Source organism: Podarcis muralis, chromosome 1, assembly GCF_964188315.1.
Source record: "Podarcis muralis chromosome 1, rPodMur119.hap1.1, whole genome shotgun sequence".
NCBI classification, from domain to species: Eukaryota; Metazoa; Chordata; class Lepidosauria; order Squamata; family Lacertidae; genus Podarcis; species Podarcis muralis.
Window position 1 is genome coordinate 66,862,794 of NC_135655.1, and position 12,979 is coordinate 66,875,772.

General features: G+C 42.5%; 1 protein-coding gene across 12 annotated transcripts in view; it reads right to left on the reverse strand.

Moving 5' to 3' along the window:
- The window catches only part of TEAD1 (TEA domain transcription factor 1), a 180,730-nt gene that overhangs the window by 151,659 nt on the left and 16,092 nt on the right, over positions 1 to 12,979 (reverse strand). The window contains exon 1 of one of the 12 annotated variants that reach the window (XM_077930318.1): positions 819 to 842. The exons of the other annotated variants lie outside the window; for them this stretch is intronic. The gene's annotated coding sequence lies outside the window, so the exon portion shown is untranslated. Of the gene's footprint in view, positions 1 to 818; positions 843 to 12,979 lie in introns of those variants that run through there. 12 annotated transcript variants of the gene reach the window in all.

Genomic DNA, 12,979 nt, shown 5'->3' on the forward strand with positions numbered 1-12,979 from the left:
ATTTCTTGGAAACATCCTCAGTTTGAGGTGAGAGTCCTAACTCAACCATAGCTGAATAGCCAAAAATCACAATTTTATTACTAGTTCATGTTGCGCAAATATTTGCACAATTTTTAGATGGCTGAATAAGCAAACTTATGTATTTTAAACTTAGAAAACTTTTTAGACTGACTCTTACAAATAGTTATACGGCATGTATTTCTATTTATTTTTCAGCTAGTATATGCTAAAAAGGCAGCATGGAATTAAGGCTGTTAACTAAAATATAGATGATTACATGTAAATTGAAAAACATCCACTCTCTCACACTTACGTCTCCGAATCTCGTGTAGTTTTTAAAGATAAGATGCTGTGTTCTTAGAGCAGCTTCAGACACTATATGGGGTTGGGGGGGAGAGAAGAAAGTTCCCTTTTCTTTTTTTATTTCCTGTACTGCAGCCAAGTGGAATTGCAGACATACCTCCACTGTGGTAAGATGGGTGCACTCTGCAAACTATCCTTCTGCAAGAGAGATCTACAAATCCTCATTCTGCACTCACAGCAACCTCTGAGTGACTCTAACCTCCTCCACCTCATGTGACACCCAAAGATGCGCTGAATATAACAAGAATCCCATTTACACCAAATTAGCAGAAGAGGAAAAGGTGGTGGTGACAGAGATACTGCTTTCTTTCGCTGAACCTGTGTCTGTTGCCTTCATTTCGGGATTGCAACAATGCTTCCAGCTCTGTCAAGTTTGAAACTTGCCCAGTGCTTTTTTTTTTTTTTTTAACTGGGTGGCATAAATTCTTTAAGTAAATAAAATCTAGCCAAGTTACCGTTTGTCCGATCCACTGCCCAGCTACTCTTTCCCTCGCACCACTTGGCTCCTGCATTTTCTCCTTCTTCACCATCGCACCCTGACTTCATCTGTAACTTGGGAGAACCATCTGCCACGCTGTCACAGTGCCCACCACCTGGCAAGTTTCTCATTTCTGACTGCTTGCCACTCCCACCAACTCAGCTGATTCCTTCGTCAAGACCTTTTCATTCGCCCTGGAATTTTAAAGGGTTTCTGTTGCATCAGCCTGTTTTTTTAGTTTCTATTGTCTTTTATAGCCTCAGCTTGTAAATTACAGTGGTACCTCGGGTTAAGTACTTAATTTGTTCCGGAGGTCCGTTCTTAACCTGAAACTGTTCTTAACCTGAAGCACCACTTTAGCTAATGGGGCCTCCTGCTGCCACTGCACGATTTCTGTTCTCAACCTGAAGCAAAGTTCTTAACCCGAGGTAATATTTCTGCGTTAGCAGAGTCTGTAACCTGAAGCGTATGTAACCCGAGGTACCACTGTACAGTGAAGGATGTTAGTGCATTGTATCCGCGTGCTGTTTCGAGTAAATTTTCTCTATTGTTCACTTCTCTGGAATCCATGGGAAGAAGGGTGGTTTAGAAATATTGTTTTAAAAAATAAACTGAATATTAAGCTCCATGTGAGATGCCAGGAGTGTTCCCCCCAACTTATTTCTACAAATGCAAATTGCCTAGAGCAGGTAACTTCAGCCTTCACAGAACCAAAACTCCACCCAGGCATTTGGGGACCCATTTCTTAATCTTTTACCAGATACCTGGTAATAATGCTCCTCTCACAGCCCACCTGGCATCAGACCTTGACCCACTTGTAGCAACCATAGTTGTTGTCCATTACATTTCTATACTGCCCTTCATGTGAAGATGACAAGTCAGTTTACAATATAAAAGGTGAAATAGAGACTGACAATTTATTAGATAAAGTGAGCCAGGTGCAGAATTTCCTTTCCAGACTTGAGGTCACCTGACTGCTTAAACATACCCTCCCCTCATTGCCATCCATCCCCCATTGTATCATTCCAGCTGCAGGAAATAGGAAATGGAAACAGTTACACTTCCTGTGATGCAAGCATGTGCGTTGCAAGCCACCCCTTGAGCCAGTGTTGTGATCCTTCTTAGAACCATGTCGAGTTCCTGCACCACATTTTACAAATCCTAGACTCCCACAAATTCCCTCCTACCCAGCCACACAGGCATTGCCATCCTATGTGTGTTCACTATGTGTGAACTGGGTGAAAACCTAAGAGAAAATTCCATACCTCTTGCTATAACCAGTTCACAGATTAATACGTCTGTTTCAATTTTTCCCTGATTAGTTTTTTTTGGGGGGGGGTCAGGTTTAATGCAGCACAGCAAAACTGCAAATGAAAAGGGTCGGGTCTGTATTATGACTGTCTCATGTTATTACAGCATTTGTTTGCTTTTCAAAAAGCCTTCACCTCACAGGGCGCTATCTAGTTGTGGTGTCCTGAGTGCGCAACACAGACTTCTGATTGCGCAAGCAAACCTTTCCTCTCCTCCATCCTTCATCCTCCTCCATCCTGCATCTCTGAAACCTGCTCTGGGGGGCGGGGAACCCTCTTAAGCAGACTGGGGCATGAGGGCTGCAAAAAGAGGGGGGAGAAACCAACTCCCATCACATCCATCGACTCCGGATTGGATTTCACTCACAGCTTTTATTTATTTAAAAATAATACAAAATCTGATAAATGGGAAATCTCAAGTGACTTTGCATCACATAAAGGTAAAGGTAAAGGGACCCCTGACCATTAGGTCCAGTCATGGCCGACTCTGGGGTTGCGGCGCTCATCTCGCTTTATTGGCTGAGGGAGCCAGCGTACAGCTTCCGGGGTCATGTGGCCAGCATGACTAAGCCGCTTCTGGCGAACCAGAGCAGCGCACAGAAACGCCGTTTACCTTCCTGCCGGAGTGGTACCTATTTATCTACTTGCACTCTGACGTGCTTTCGAACTGCTAGGTTGGCAGGAGCAGGGCCCGAACAACGGGAGCTCATCCCGTCGCGGGGATTCAAACCACCGACCTTCTGATCTGCAAGTCCTGGGCTCTGTGGTTTAACCCACAGCGCCACCCGCTTTTATTTATTTAACAATAATACAAAATCTGATAAATGGGAAATCTCAAGTGACTTTGCATCACATACTTTCCTTTATAAAAGAAACCCTTCAATGACTCAAATTTACAGTGTCCTCCATTTGTTAGTTTATTGTTACTTTGCTGATACAGTAGCTGTTAAATGCTTCTTTAGAAGCAAGTAGTGGGGATCTTTTCACGTAAGCAAAAAAAGATGCCCAAGCTCTGCCTGTACAATAAATATACAGGCCAATACGCCGCAGCAAAATGTTGCATTCATACAAATGCAAAAGCATTGCAACAAAACGCCTTTTCCTTGAATAGCCACGGCATAAAAATTCCAATGCAAAATTAAAACACTGGTTTACTCTTAATGCGTATTACTAAATTAGATGTTATGACAAGTGCAACACTGAATTTTTTTGTACAAGCATTATATTCTCCTACACTTTTCAAAGTAGCTCCTTAGCATAATTATTACATTTAACATGTAAGGCAGCAATTGCTGTTACACAGCACCTGCCACTGGTCCACCACATAATTACATACCACTGACCTTTATATAAAAGCATCATGGAAATGTTGTTACTAGAAAACTAAATTGCCTTTCATACAAACACTGAACTGTAACTACCGTGATTTCTCGCCCCCCCCCCTTTTAAGAAATACGTGCTTATCCGAGGGAGGAGCTGAACTAATTGAACTAACAATAATTTTCCAAATCTCGCCATGTACATAAAGTTTCCGCCATCTCAAAGTGTAGTTCAAGGTATACACACAGATGGATACAGAACTGAAAATATTCCCTGAAGTCTTAATGGTGGGGTTATGCAGGATGTCATTTAAAAGCTATTCACTAACAATGCCCTTTTCCCTTTTAGCCCCGAATCCTACTGTACAAATTCAACTGGGGGAGAAAAGTCAATTAATTGAAATTGTGTGTGTCGGTGGAGTAGCACTGGAAGCAGCTAACGTGGGGAGAAAAAGACTGTGTGCTATTTACTGGTAATAGTTGCAGCAGGATAACGGTTGAGCGACTGTACAAATCCAGCAGAGAGGATGCCCAGCCATAACCTGAACTGAGAACCCGCCCCTGAACTCACTGGGTGGCCTAAGGCAAGGAATTTTCCCTCAACCTTATTTCTTACTCTGCAGGTGCTAGCAAGCACTTCAGCAGGCCAGTCTTCAACTGAAGAAGTGTTAGATTCAAATCCCAGCCCAGCTACAATCTCTCCAGGTGCCCTCGGCTAGTCAATCCTTCTCAGCCTCAGTCATCGCTCTGTAAAATGGGTATAACTATCTTGCTCCTTAGCTTTTTTACCTGTGTGTTTATTCTGTATGCTGAATTACTGACTTTCAACCTATCTCATAGAATCATAGAATGTTGGAAAGGACCCTGAGGATCATCTAGTCCAACCCCTTACAATGCAGGCGTATTCAGCTATCTGAATTGATTGATACATTTTGTAAACTTGCTTCTTTACCCCACTCTAACGCTTCTCATTTTGCGAAGTGAATGTCTGTTGTAAGGTAGTCTGAGCACAGCTTACTGTGGAAAGGAGATCCATAAAGAAATTAAATCAAATCAAATCAACAAATGCGATAACTACAGGAACACTAATTCACAGTACAGTGGTACCTCTGGTTACGTACTTAATTCGTTCCAGAGTCTGTTCTTAACCTGAAACTGTTCTTAACCTGAAGCACCACTTTAGCTAATGGGCCTCCTGCTGCCGCTGCGCCGCCAGAGCCTGATTTCTGTTCTCAACCTGAAGCAAACTTCTTAACCTGAGGTACTATTTCTGGGTTAGCGGAGTCTGTAACCTGAAGCGTATGTAACCTGAAGCGTATGTAACCTGAGGTACCACTGTACAGAAGTTATAGGTAATTACAGCTATGTGTCTTAAATCTATATCCACCTTACGAACAGAACTTCCGCAAGGTATTTTACGAAATATCTGGATAGAAAAAGAAGGATTTGTACGAGAATGAGGCTGCAAAGCATTTGTTCCCTACAAGGGAGCAGCACACAAGATAATAATAGTTTCTGCCAATCGCTTTCATTGAGGGCACGGTAATATCTCTGTTTAAGATTACTATTTCAAGTTGAGCGACAAAGTCCTACAGCTGTCGTGCACACATGCTATTTTTAAAGGTGCAAAAAAAGTGTTCCTGACATAAAGCGTCCACCCGCAGGCACTCCTACATTGACACAGGGCATGGAGCCCAAGAATCCGGCGACGCATTTCCAAGCCATGGGGTGCCGGCGTGGGGGGAGAGAATCTAAAAACTGGACTAGAGCACCCACTGTAACTCAGGCAGCGGGGTGGAGGGAGCCTCTGAAGCAAGGTGAAAGGAAGTTGGCATCTTCACAAGAAGAGCAGCTCTGCTTGCTCAGGACAAAAGGCCCAATGAGTTCAGAGTCCTGGTCTCTCAGTAGACAAGCAAGGCTGGAGTACAACAGCAACAGCCGCACCTGAAATTCACAGCAGCAGGTACTGAGGAGCATGCTACCTCCATCAGTGGAGGTAAAACATAACCTCCCCTGTGATTGTGTGTGCCTCTTATAGTGGGATCACTCTGAACAGAGCACACCGGAAAGCAAGCCTGATGGAAAACATTCAAAATGCATTGGGGTTCAATAAATTACCGTATTTTTCGCTCTATAAGACGCACCAGACCACAAGACGCACCTAGTTTTTGGAGGAGAAAAACAAGGGGGGGGGGGGAATCTGAATCTCAGAAGCCAGAACAGCAAGAGGGATCGCTGCGCAGTGAAAGCAGCAATCCCTCTTGCTGTTCTGGCTTCTGGGATAGCTGTGCAGCCTGCGTTCACTCCATAAGACGCACACACATTTCCCCTTACTTTTTAGGAGGGAAAAAGTGAGTCTTATAGAGCAAAAAATACGGTATATTTCTGCGCACCTTAGAGGACCTCTGGCCTCCTGCTCCTGCACTGGTGACTTCCCTCCTTTTTTCCCTTTGCCCCAGCCAGGTATAGATGTACACAGACACAGGGATGGGATTGCACTTGCCCCACGCCACATTGGAATGGATATTTGCAGAGGGTCCTACACGTGTACACTCAAGTGCCCACAGGTTCCTGGTGCAGGTGTTGCAACAAAGAGGTGGGACCATCAGGCATCAGCCCAACATCCCACCACAACTACCTGACTATGATGGAGCTCACTGGGTGACTTTGGGCCAGTCACGACCTCTCAGCCTAATCTACCTCGCAGGGTTGCTGTGAGGGTCAAAAGGGGAAGAAGAGAACCGTGTGCACCGCCTTGAGCTCCTCAGAGAAAAAGGGGGGCTAGAAATGCAATGGAATAATGTAATGGAATAAAATGCAGCTGAATGAGGAACAACCGTCTGCTCAGACATAAACACACATTACAGTCGTACCTTGGAAGTTGAATGGAATCCGTTCCGGAAGTCCATTCGACTTCCATCACGTTCAGAAACCAAGGCGTGGCTTCTGGTTGGCTGCAGAAAGCTCCTGCAGCCAATCGGAAGCTGTGGAAGCCCTGTTGGACGTTCGGCTTCCAAAGAACGTCCACAAACCGGAGCCAAATGTCCAAGTACCAAGGCATTCGGGATCCAAGGTACAACTGTATGTTTCTGGATATCTAGATGCAGGGAACTTGCAATATAATGACAGACATTTTGTGTATATGTATATAAATCAGAGTACTTGTTTTTTGACTGCTATAAATAATGTGAACAACAGGAGGAAAGCTTTCTAAGCAACTGTGCACGAGTGGAAGGAGATAGCCTGGCAATATAGCTCCTGAACATTGCTCTCTGCATCCATCGCCAGTTTGTGAACACACAGGGGCTAACTAGGGGCACCCAGACTGAAATCCCCTCATCTTGAAAGTGTGCTTATCCTCTTAGATTCTGATATTCAGGCAGCATTTGATCACCCACTCATTTGGAAGCAGACGATTACTTCCACAAGCAGCATCGATAACAGAATTGTTAATTTGCTGAGGGTCTTTTTTTATTAAAAAAAAAGTTACTAATGTGTGTGTTATCTGTTGTTCTTTTTATTTGTTGTATACCACTCTGAACTCAATTTAGAGGAAGGACCATTTTTTAAAAATGCAGTGGATAATTAAATAACGAAATATGATAGCATCTGACCCATCTGTGACAATAGTGGTCATAGCTAAATTCCTGCAAAGTACAGGAGAGGCAGTTTAAAGAACACAAGGGCTGCCTGGATCTCTGTCTCTCTCACACACAAACACAAAATATTTTTGCCAGCTAAACAAAGTTACCCATGAAGTTTTTGTATTGGTGGCTCAAACACTGGAAACATTATTACTAAATACTGTTCATTTGCGCTGAACAGACTCTTGGTGCCAGCTTTTGCAACAAGTGCGTCTAACTTCAATATATAAAAGTACTTCAGGGGAAGCTTATTATGCAAGGATTTTTAAAGTATCTGCTTCCAGACATCATCACCCACCCTCAAAAAAAGGTAGCCGTAAGGATGGCAGTAGAAAGATAGATTTCCAGGATTATCAACCTTCGTGCATGTTAGACTAGCCATATGCCTTATCTCTGACTCTGTTACTTAATCAAAGCTGCATCCACAAAAACATAAAAATGAACGTAACAAAGTTCTTTAGCTGGGGTTCTTCAGGAGGTTGTGCACTTCCCACCAGTCCTGTTAGCATGTTTCAACAAAAGGGCCCCTACAATGCTATTTCCTGCTCCAAACGCCTTTGAGGACAATTTTCAGTCAAGTCTAGAGGCAGCCCAGAATTCTTCCTGGCTATGACTCCAACATCTGTGGGACCCATGGAAGCCTCACCCCAGCTGGTATCTGCCAAGACCCCCCTCCCTTTTTTCTTCTTAAATTGAGGTTAGAGGAGCTGTTTGGTTGAGGTGGTGGCCTACTTTTTTGTCTGTGTTTTATCGGCTTTAGGATGTGTGTAGATATTGTGCATTTTGCGGGGGGGGGGGGGTCTGAACAGTGACACCCTAGTGCTCACTCAAGAATGGGTGTTTTGAGAAGACCATGACAGTTTCTTAATTTCCAGTATATCCTCAGGCAACAAAAGGTTGAGGATCTCAACTATTGCAACTTCCTATCTGTCTGTGAATCCTAGATGGGTTGTAAGCATCCTTTGATAAGAGGGGATTTTAATATTTAAGGCACATGGGGACTTGACCCTAGAACTGAAAAACAGTTCCACTTGAGTCTAGCAGTATGTCAAGCCCTGTGAACTTTTAGCTAACTGTACTGCTCTAGTGAGTGAAATTTGCAGCGTTTGACCATAGCAGCACTTTTTGCCTTCAACACAGATACCAAGAAATACACTGTTCCAAGTATCTGAGGTTCGTATATCACCCCATGAATTTGCACAGGTCTCTACAGCAGATTGATAGATATCTTCTTCTTTTTTACAGATGGTGGGAGTTGAGGGAGCGGGACTTAAATTTATGTAGAGGCAAGCAGGGCGGTGGGGAGAAGAGAACCAACATTTAAAAGCCAGCTTCCAGGCTTTTTCAGCTCTATGCTAAAAAGCAAGCAATCTCCCGTCTCAGATTTCCCTATAACACCCCCAACTGCACCTGCTTGAGTCCAGCAGCTGCAGTTCTTCCCCAATGCCAGCTTCACTATGTCTAAATATGACTCATTAGGTATGCTTACTGTTTCAGTGGCTTGCGCCATGCCTATATCACTCTTACGAATATTCTTTTCTCCTCTCACACACAAACACATGGTTCCCTCCACCCAAAGCTCTCTTACAAAGTCAAGAATTAGTAGTCAATAAAGACAGAAAAGACAAACACTAGTTAAATTTTGCACTAGTTATATTGAATAAGTACATATATACACATACTATTTTCTACCACCAGACACACATCCCAAGATCAACTGAACTAACTCCACTGTAAGTATGTTTGCAGCCATATTTACTTATCAGACAAGACTGCATCTCCTGGTTTTCCAAGGGGAAAACATGCATAATAGGCATGGGGAATATTGGCCCTCCAGATGTTGCTGAACTATTAACATCCATCAGCCCCAGGAAGCCAATGACCATGGATGATGGGAGTTGTAGTCCGCAACGTCAGATTCTCTACACCTGATATATAGCGTCAGTTTATAAGCAATTGTTGTATGAAATATTATAAAGATGTTGTTTTCCTTAAATATGTTAATTTATCTATTCATTTTACTCATAAAATTTATACACCACTTGATTGTAAACTAACGTCAAAGCGGTCTACAAAAGATAAAGCAGTAAAATCAAGAAAAAATCACAACCATACTTTAAAACATGCAGAAGTTAAAATATTAAACAGAATACAGTGGTAACTCAAGTTACAGACGCTTCAGGTTACAGACGCTTCAAATTACAGACTGCGCTAACCAGAAATGGTACCTTGGGATAAGAACTTTGCTTCAGGATGAGAACAGAAATCGCGCGGCAGCAACAGGAGGCCCCATTAGCTGAAGTGGTACCTCGGGTTAAGAACAGTTTCAGGTTAAGAACGGACCTCCAGCAGGAATTAAGTTCTTAATCCAAGGTACCACTGTAAAATTACCTCAACTTTCTAATGTCAGTTGAAGTGTCGGACAAAAGTCTGTATGGGCTACACCAGTCAAATCATAAAACAGCATGCAATGAGTTGGGTGGGAGGACAAAGGTACTGTGGTGTGAGAATAGGAAATAAGGGTGCAAAAGAGTTCTCTGCCACACCTTGAACAGCACAAGCCCTAGTATCTATCTTTAAAAAGCAAATTCTTATTGCTTCATGCATTTACATATACTTTTTATGCAGTTCAAGAACATGTCAGATGTGGACTTACAGTGGAAATCAGCTCCAACCACAGACACAATTTACTTTTTATCCACGTTACTGTTTGAAAGAGGGAAATGTGCATAATTCAGGATGTTGCGCATGTGGATATCCATTATGAGCTTGGGGGAGCAGTGTGTGAAAGCCTGCTCCTCCAACACAGGAACTGAATCTTCAGCCAAGGTAAGCATCAGAATTGACCATAGTGAACAAGACTCTATTTTATTTAATTAGCTGATTCACATTTCTGATCTGCTGCATCCTGAGATAAACAACAATAAGGCCCAGTTCAAATGCTTACCTTGGCTGCTCATCTTGTTCTTGTGGTAAAGGAGCATCCTCGGGTTTTCAATGCCCTCCACTACTCTCATAACTTAATGTGTCGTGCAGACAGTCCATGTGGACATTCATCTCTGCATAAACCCAATTTGTGCAATTCTTTCCCCTCAGGGAAAGGTGAAAGAGTAAACAACCTAGTATTTCATGCATACAGGAAGAGAAAATGTCTGCCTATGCTTCGACCATAGGAACTGGACAATCGTCTTGGGAAAGCATCTGAACGGAGCCTAAAATAGCATCCTAAAACTGTGGGGTGGAATTCATTAGTAACAGGGCAATTCTATTAAAATGTCAACCTGTAGACACATTTTAAATATATCATTTCCAGGTTCTATATCATTTAAAGATAATGTTCTAAGTTTTATAGAACAAACACCCACATGGCATCTTACACATTAAAATAAACCCTGTAAACATGATATAAAAGATGAGTCAGACTTTTCTGCAAGAAAATAGCCAATAGATTAACGGACCTTCATAGCATTGACTCCTCGTTTTCTGTTTTAGTTAAACAGAGAAGGAATTTAAAGCTAGGAACAAGGTCAAACAACCCTAGGCCAATTAGGGAAGGATTTGCTGAATAATAAATTAGAAATTGGAATACAGAAAGGGGAGGTATGAGGAAGTCGGGGAAGTAAGTTATAAGAAAATAAGGGTTGAAATTATACTTGTTTTTTTATTTTCTGTTTGTCTGTTCTATTGTATTGTTCTGTTTTGTTGTTATAAAAAACATCTGAAACTTTAATAAAAAAATTTATAAAAAAACAACCCTAGGCCAATTAAATGTATATATTAATAACTCAACATAGCTTTAGCATTTCAGATAAAGTAATTTAGTAATAGCTAATTTTTTAGGTTGCGAAACTGCTATGCCAGTCACATTTTTTAAAAAACAAATAGTAAAAAGAAGACATCTAAACAAACTGTGGCACATTTCTTTGTCGTTTTGGCTGAGAAGATCAATCCAGCTCACACAAAAATGGTTTATTGTACACTGAAATTCAGGGGAAATTACTTGCATCCACTGGGACTTTGACTCCACTATTACTGCTGTTATGTTGGATGAGTTTAGTAAGGCTCAAGGATGTAAACAAGGTGCTTGGATTAGTGAAGGTGACCACCTGGGCACCGGACCCTTGCCCCTCCTGGCTGATGAAACTAGCAGGGAGGGGACAGCTGGTTGGGCCAGGGAGGTGATTAATGCCTCCCTGCAAGTGGGGATGGTCCCTGCCTGCTTGAAGGAGGCAGTAGTAAAACCACAGAGATCCAGAAAGGAGGACTTGACATTACAAACGCCATCTCCAACTTCTCGAAAGATTCCATCAACGGTGTCTCTGAAAAATTTTACACATCACTTGGGAAGACAGGTGAACTAATATCAGTGTACTGGATGAAGCAAAGATCACCAGTGTTGAAGCAATGATTTTTCAACATCAACTGGTCATGTTGTGCAGATGCCTGATGATCGTCTTCCAAAGCCGAACTTAAAAATGGATAGCGTAATGCTGGTGGTCAACAAAAGAGGTTTAAAGATTGTCTCAAGGCAAATCTAAAAAAATGTAGTATAAACACCGACAGCTGGGAAACACTTGCCTGTGAGTGCTCCAACTGGAGAACAGCCTTTACCAAAGGTGTCATGGACTTTGAAGACACTTGAACTCAGAACGCAAAGGAGAAACGTGCTAAGAGGAAGGCATGCTTGGCAAATCCACACCATGATCAACTCCCGCCCAGGAACCAATGTCCTCACTGTGGAAGGACGTGTGGGTCCAGAATTGACCTCAACAGTCACTTATGGGCTCATTGTTAAAACCATGTTTATGGAAGACAGTCTTACTCGGCTAAGAGTGATCGCCAAAGAAAGAAGAAAGAAGTAACACATCTCAGTTTCTACTTATCAAAAATCACAGAAGAGTCATTATAATCAATCTACTCCACTTTCAGTTTTTAATCTTTCCTCCTCCATTCATGACTATTATTATGGGTATTTAATATTAAAGCCATAACCTCTGTGCTCACTGAAGTTGATGTGCATCTAATTCTGTGATAGACAGTTTTTTCAATATATTTATTTAAGTAGCACTAAATGCCTGCATTTAAAATCCACTCGCTGCTATCACTGGGCCTTAGAGCTTATCTGGATATTTACAGTAGCTACAGGTATGGCTATCCTAGGACGTTACCACCAGAATTCAGGCTGGAGTAAGCTATTGTGAGTGCTTTGATCTCACAAAAAAGCCAAGCATGTTAAGAAGAAAATATAGAATCCTTGTCATCACTATTCTGGTTTTCTGTGTTAAGAGTGTTTTGGAGAAGAGGAAACAATAGTAAAAAAATGAGAGCTACTACCTACTTTGGAGCGGTACAGTCTCAACACTACTGTATAACTTCAATGAGGGTATACGTCAGCCCAACCCTATTGAGACCACCTTTCAAGAGAGTGCATGTAATTTTTGCCCAGACAGGAGCATTATGTGACCCATGAGAGCAGCAAAATAACCAGACTGCACAGCGGTGATGGGATAAAATCAGGCCAGCAGTAGGCATGGCAAGGGTTGGCATGACATTGGGTCCCAGGATCAGTTGAGTCTGGATCACTCCAAACCTGTTCCATAGGAGTCGGCCAGTGTTGGACCTTGCTGTGGTGCAAAGCCAAGCAAACAAGGTCTCACAGGGAGACCGGGGTGCAGATTCCAACCAGGCAGATACCAAACCCATGCTTGGGTTTGCTGTGGTCAATTCTCCTCTCAGGCCCCTCATGGAGCCCCCCCATATGCTATGTTGATCCTGACCAGTGCCATTACTGCCCCCATACAATGTTCTTCCACGTAACAAAGGAAAGCCATAATTTCACTGAGAGAAAGGCAGAGAAACCCCAAC